Here is a 7,243-nt window from a genome sequence, read left to right as displayed (position 1 = left end):
GTGCTCGCTTCGGCAGCACATATACTAAAATTGGAACGATACAGAGAAGATTAGCATGGCCCCTGTGCAAGGATGACACGCAAATTCGTGAAGCGTTCCATATTTTTGAACCACAAAAAAAAAAAAAATGCAGATCCACAACAACTTCCTTCCAGCATTATTGTAGGCTCGAATGAGATAGCAAATTTAGCACAGTGCCTGGTCCATAGTAAGCACTTAAGAAAATGCCTGTTATTGTTAATAGTAATAGGAAGAAGAAGAAGAAAGAAGAAGAAGAAGAAGAAGAAGAAGAAGAAGAAGAAGAAGAAATAGCGCTTATTGAAAGTTTACTGTATGCCGAGCACTCATCGAAATGCTTTTCCTACATTAGTCCCCTGACTCCTCCAACACTACCGTAAGGCAGTTAGCGTCCCCAGGAGATCATCACGTTGCTGTCCCTGTTGCTGCTGCTGTGGTGGTGATGGTGGTTTCCTAGGTCCTGCCTGCTGGCGGAGTCGTACAGACTGGAGGGTTAGAGAAATGTTCGTGGTTTTGATCTAACTTTGAAAAAGTCAGAGTATTAAGTGAAGAATCTGGTCTTCCAGAGGCCTCTGACTCCGCCTCCTTCTTCTAGAGCCACCCCAGGCCTAAGGAGCCAAGTTGCAGGATCAGGGTGAGTCCTCAGGCCCCACAGTCTTTGGCCAAAGGGCAAGCTTTGGAGAGCAGTGTGTGGGAGAGAGGGGGCAGCAGAAGCCTCTGTTACCAGGGACGTTAGTGATAGGTCAAAGAGCCTACTTCACAGGAGCTCTAGCTGGGATGTTATTTTCTGTCACACATTACCCCTACTCACACGCACACGCACGTACACACACATACACACACGCCTTCAGCAAAGTCACCTACCCATGCAGGTATGAACAGAAGAAGTGGATATGTTGAGGTCCTAGCATGAATCCATCATGCGTGTTTTGAGGGTGTGTTCCTAGGTAAACATGTGTGCAGAGAGAAAGGACTGTGTGAAATTAGAGGCTGGAGGGAGGGACTCTAGGCCCCAGTCTTCCCTCTTCCATCCTGACTAATTAGCAAAGATGCCATAACAAAATACAGACTCCCGTCTCCTGTATCTTTCCTCGGTCAGGTTCCCCCAAGGAACATCTTGGCTGATACAGGTCTATCCAACCAGCTGAAGGGCAGGGGAATAGTTCAGTTGCCTCTCATTGCCATGGAAACTGAGTGGCAGAGCCACAGGGAGCATGAATCTGGGGCTTTTGGCCAACCACCGGTCTTCAAGGACAGAAGAGGGAGCAGGATGCCAGGCAGGGTGAAATCTCAGGATGGAGCTGGAGGAAGGGGAGGGAAGAGAGGACTTATTCGTTTCTACCAGTTTTCAATGGTGGGCAGTAGGGCGAGGACCTCGGCATTATTCCAGTCTGGTGCTCTGGGATAGGAAGTGGGCTTTTGCTAAAGCCGGTCTACCAGGCTGAGTTCAAGAGTCTTAGCCTGCATTATCTGGACTCAGACTGAACTGGATTGACTAGGAGAGGAAAAGACATTCTATTGTTTACCCGGACTGGGTTTACCACCCTCTCCTTAAGCTTTGGAGACCACATATTCCTGGATATGTTTCTTTTTATTCTTTGGAGGAGAGAGAAAACAGGCCCTCTAATGTGCATAGTGTGGATACTGTCTTGGTCTCCTCAGTTAGGGTTATGGAATTCTGGGAGGGCTTGGAGGGCTTTCTAATTGCTCAGAAAATGACTTTGCCATCAAGGGAAGGGGCAGGCTCTCCTGCCAAGGCCATCTCCCCTCTATGGTCGGGATATGAAGACATGTTCAAACTCTGGAGCCCAAAACAGTCCCCAGAGAACTGGGGCAATTACCTAAGTAATTCTTCACCAAACCCTTCCACCTCCCATTTCTCGCTTTCACCTGAATTTAATGCGTAACTGTCCCAGTGAGAGAAGAGACTGGTCCCTGGGAGCCAAGACTCAGACTCTGCAATTCCAGGGCCCTCAACCAGCTGGGAGAATAAAATGCCTGTGACGGGGGTTGCGGAGGGTTCTCAAGGGTTGGCCTCACTGGTCTCTGGGCCCTGGGGTAGCAGAGCCGGCTAGATGCCAGAAGCCCTCCATTTGGGGGCTTCTTTGACTCCCAGAAGTGGAGGGAGGAGGAAAAGGAGGAAAAGGAGGAAAGGAGGGAAGGGGGGAGGGGCAGGCAGGAACAGATGCTTCCAGATCTAAAGAAATAATTTGAGGGGTAAAGGCAGGATCAAACGGAGGAAGAGAAGGGGGAGGTGGGGGGAAGGAAAGAGAACAAAGGTATGGTGGGGATTGGAGCCTCTTTGGTGGAGGAGATAAAGGGGAATCCGGGTGAGTTGGCTAAGCCGACATCTGCCCAGGCTGTAAAACCTTGTTCTATTTGCTGCTGGCCCTGGAGCTGTCGGTCCAATCGGCCCCTGAGGTGGCCTGGACTGGAGACTCAGCCAGGAACTTTTGAACCTCAGCTGTCCCTCCCAGATTGCTGCCCCCACCTTTTGGTTCCTCTTCTCTGCTTTCTCAGTTGGAGGGGAGTTCTAGGAGGAGCACTGGGGCTGGGGATCATCCCAGAGGATTGCTGCAGGATGAGAGGGGCAGAGGAGCAAGGATGTGAGGAAACACAGAGCACAGAAAGCAACAGAAATGCCAGGCAGAGACCTTGAAACAGCCAAGTAAAGACAGGCAGGGCTATAGGCAGTCACATTCCAAAATGGGTTGAAATGGTCCGATGGGGTCCAAGAAGAAAGGTTCCCAAGGTGGGGGGGGGCATCTCTCCATCTCATCTTTGAGCTTGGTCAGGCAAGATAGGGCTGAGGTGGGGAGCCGGGGAAAGGCAGGAAGCAAATGTCCATGGGGAATATTCCATACCTCCCCCATTTTCTCCTCTCCCCAAACTGCCTGCCTTTTTTGCCTCCAGCTAGAACCAACCGTATTCTGCAATCTTATTTTCCAAGGTCTATTCTAGCTGAGTGGAAAGACTCCACATGGACGAAGTTACAAACACTGTGCCACTGCCCAAAGGGACAGAGTCACAAATAGGGGCCAGGCAATCACTGGGATGGGGAGAGATCGAGGAACAAGAACAAACTGGTTGGGGGACATCTCCCAAGTTACTCACTCCCCACTCACACTCCCCCCCACCATGGATAACCCAGTCCAGTCCCTGCCCATCAGATTTGAGAGCACGTCTCCTCTTTTATAAGAGCCGGGATCCTAATCTAGTGCCCAGAGACAAAGGGCAGCGGAAGAGGGAAGCAATTCTTCCTATGATTTGGGGTGGAGGTGCAGAGAGGACCCATTCTGGGCCTGGAATTCCTATGATGGAGGAGACCATTTGTTGGTTTGATGGCCTGGGATTCTTCTCTTCTCTGCGTGCCCACATTGGGTCCCATTCCCCGCTCTTGTAACTCGGGAGAAAACTCTGCTTTCATTTCTAAAGAAAATGGAATCCGATTTGGTGGCGGTAACGGTGAGGTATTGCTCGGCCGAGGAGCAATGGAGAGTGTGCTCAATTTTCCACGAAAAAAAAATGAAGGCGGAATAGGGCAAAGAAAAGAGAGCTTGGGCTCTTAAAGGGCGAGACCCGAGACCCGGAGGTGGAGCGGAGTTCACCGCGCAGTGAACCCGCTCGGCCGGTCGCGCAGCCCGCGGCCCCCGCCCAGAGCCCTATTGTCCGCGGGCCGAGCCCGGGGTCGTGACCCAGCTGAAGGCGACACGGAGCCCGGAGCGGCCGTGGCGTGGAACCCGGAGGGGCCTCCGGCAGCGCCCTCTCGCACCTCACCTTTGCCCGGGCGGGCCCCAGTTCGCCATCCTCAGGACCCTGGTCGCTCCAGAAGGGAGCCGGGACCCCCGGAGACAGCGGCCGCTTTGTGCCCGGTTCTCTGGCCCCGGCTGCCTGGGAAGCCAGAGGCCGGCAGCGGGAGCCTAGGCTCGGCGGTGCCTCCTCCACGCTCCGTCTTAAGGCTTGTCCCCCAGAAGTTCAAATATCCTTCCCTCTCCCAATCTCCGAGGCTGGGCAGAGGGTCAGAAAGGAGGAGTGAGTAGAGGTGACACTTCTTTGGGTCTGACCCCTACCCCATCCTGACTGGCAGGAGAGACCCTAGAGGACCCTACATCTTAGGAAATCTGGCAACTGCTCATGGGGACTGGAAATTTAAAATAGCCCTTTCCATTTATTAGACTCCATCACCCTATTCACCCTCAAACATGGGAGATCCTCCCTACCCATCCTTGTCTTCGGTGCCTCCTAATTTATCAGCTAGGCGGGTCTGCAGGAACCGGGAGCAGGAAGATGGAGCTGCAGAGGCCCTTGCCCCTGTCTGCATGGCTGTGGGCTCCGCTTCTGGATGGACCCTGTGGTTCAAGAAGCTACTGAGCTGATCCCAGAGAGAGAAGAGAAGACAAATCCTAAGCCATGGAGACAGAGCCAGGTCTGAGAAGGGGCTCCTGGACCTGGAGGGCAGATGAGCAAACCTTGGTTTCTCTCTGCTACCAAATCCAAAAGGGATCTGAACATCGAGAGCTACACGGATTTTAAGGTGGCTGAGGGACCCCTTCAGGTCTCTGGTTCAAACAGTGTACCTGGCCATTTTTAATTCTCAAGAGGCAACTAAAACTCCGATTCCCCAAACAGCCACAAGCTGCAGAGAAAAAATTTGAATGGGGCTAGCTATATGGGGTGTAGAAAAAGCAGACCAAGTTGGTGGCGGGGGGGGGGGGGGGCGGTGATCAGTTCAATCAGAAAGACTGGTCAGAAGCAAAGACTTTTTTCCTTCCAAATCCCCCAAATATTTATTTTGGGTTCCTGCCCATCCAGATAAATCAGGCTAACAGATTAGGAAGTGCATAAAATTGTATTCTTAGATAATGATATCCAGAGAGGTAATAAATATTCCTTCTGCTCTGGTGGCCGCTGGAGTTGGGGGGAATCCTCTGTCTCTTTTTCCAAGCCTGGGAAGGGTCTCAGAATTAGCTCTCTGAAAGAGGGGTACCAAATAGAAGCTGTGGAAAACTATGAGAAGGAGCTCTGTGAGAGCAATAGCATGCTCCCCCAGGACTGGGCAAAAGGCAGAGGAAAAGATGGTGGAATTGCCCCAGCACGCTGCTCCTCCCCGTCATAGCACCCTCAGTCTCGAGGGCCCCCTTCAGAGTCTGTTTTCCCTGATCTTGGACAAGTAGACAAATGGTGCCTAGCAGAGGGTACCCTGGTCCCAAGCTCTGGAGAAGCCCCTTGTTTTATCTTCCGTTCCACTCCCCCAAACACACACGTACACATCCATCTAACAGCGGGAAGGCAGCTCTGAACTGCAATCCGCTAAGTCCACGCATGAAAAAAAAAAAAAAAAAAGCTGATGCACAGATTGCAGAGAAAACTTTGTAGGAAACTTCATACGAGCAGCCGCAAGACGCCCTCAGAGAAATCGAGTTCCCCAGGCCTTCCCCCACCCCAGGCTCACTTTCCCTCCCCACCTTCTCCTTTCTGAGCCTAGTTTCTTCACTCCCCAGGTACACGACTCAGCACAGAAACTCCATTTTCCCCCAGCAGAAGCCCTCTGTTCATGATTGGATTTCCCGCCTTCCCTCCCCAAGATCGGGAATTGAGCTAAAAATGGAAATGCACACAGAGGCAGAGTTGTAACTGCTGTGCTCCTCGCCCTGAGCAGATCGAGTGCTAACTACTTACATGGCAAGGGGGTTTGTGACCTGTGGGGATCTCCAGGTGCTTGGAGAGAAGGATCTTGGAAGATTGGCGTTGCCGCTTTCACCCCGTCTTCTTTTAACTTAGCCATTGGCGAGAGAGATACAATGCGCTAGCAGGCATTCATGCGCCTTGCCTCTCCCATTACTCTGGGCAAGAAATCCCCAGCCCTACAAAAGCAGTGGCATCCTATCTGGAGACCAGGGGCTGAGCAAGGGCTGGCTTGGGAGGGTCGGAGATGGGGGTGGGGGAGAGGTCAGAGGCGCTGCCGAGTATAAAGGCGATGGGAGAGAAAATGCTGTGTCCTCCCCGTGAACCTGGGCTGCGTCCTCCCCGCCCTCCCCCCCAGCCTTTCCCCTCTGCTCAACCCAACTTCAATAAAAGCTCCAGCCCTTCCCAGTGAGGCGGTGGCAGCATCGCGGGGAGCGGCAGCGGGGACCCAGACTGTTGGAGCTAGGGGCCCAGGTCGGCCCTCCACGCCCCTCACTCCCTCTCTGGGACCCTGATCCCATTCTGGGGTGGTCAGGCCCAAGGAAAGGAGAGTTTGGGGCAAAGAGGAGAGAATGGAGCCCACTGGAGGGAAGGCCAGAGGCCAAAATCTTCAAAAACTCAAATGTAAGGGGGTTTAGTTTTGTTTCATTTGTCAAGAATTAGGGATTTCTGATGTTTCCCCTGGTCACACCAAGAGGGACAGAGAACAACTATGTGTGTATATGTGTGAGAGGAGGAGAACCTGAAGCCCCTAAAGAAGGCCAATAAAAGAACTGTCCCAACCCTTTGCTACTGCTTTCCTGAGCTAGAGCGTCCCTTCGGCAAGTTCAGGGAGAAGCTTAAGAAAGAAAAGATAGTCATTTTTCTCCTCCTCGCTTTCATCTCTTCAGCTTTGGGGAAGAGAGGGGAATAAATTCCTCTAAAAAACCAAAGGAGCAAAGTTAGAATAAGCCTATGGATCTTAAGTTCCTTTTCTTTCTCCCCCCCACCTCTTTTTCCATTTAAACTTCCTTACAGGGTTGAAAAGACACCCAAGTCCACCCCTCAGACCTTCCTTCCCTTTTCCCAAGCACGGTTAGACCCCCTTTTCCTGCCCCAAAGTCAATTGCCTCAAGATGCTAGGAGCAACAGTCAGATTTGGCCCCTAATTCACTTGATTACATAAAATAACTCCAGATAATTGTTGGCCCTGCTTCCTCACACTGTAGGCATCATGTTTTGCTATCTCCAGGGCACCATTGAGGGAGGAGAAAGTAGACCTACAGGACCAAGTGATTCCCCCCAAAACACACACACACACACACACACACACACACACACACACACACATACACATGCATGCACCCATATGCACTCCACTCCAAGTACCAGCCAGCGAGTGGTTCAAGAGGAAACAAATCCAAAGCACTGCCGAACAACACATTTTCACAATTGGCCCCATTGTTACCTTTCACTCCAGAATTTGGGGAGAGGGGAGAGGGGTATCCCTGGCTCCTCTACAAATCCCAGATCTCTTCGCCCTCTCTCTTCTACTTCTGGT

General features: G+C 51.9%; 1 non-coding gene across 1 annotated transcript; it reads left to right on the top strand.

Moving 5' to 3' along the window:
• Positions 1–107, top strand: LOC118555846 (U6 spliceosomal RNA). The gene has a single exon (XR_004927184.1). It is a non-coding gene; the product is annotated as a U6 spliceosomal RNA (small nuclear RNA).
• Positions 108–7,243: the final 7,136 nt, after the last annotated feature.

Source organism: Halichoerus grypus, chromosome 6, assembly GCF_964656455.1.
Source record: "Halichoerus grypus chromosome 6, mHalGry1.hap1.1, whole genome shotgun sequence".
Lineage (NCBI taxonomy): Eukaryota > Metazoa > Chordata > Mammalia > Carnivora > Phocidae > Halichoerus > Halichoerus grypus.
The sequence above is the reverse complement of the archived record's forward strand: the minus strand, read 5'-3'. Positions and strand labels throughout refer to the sequence as shown.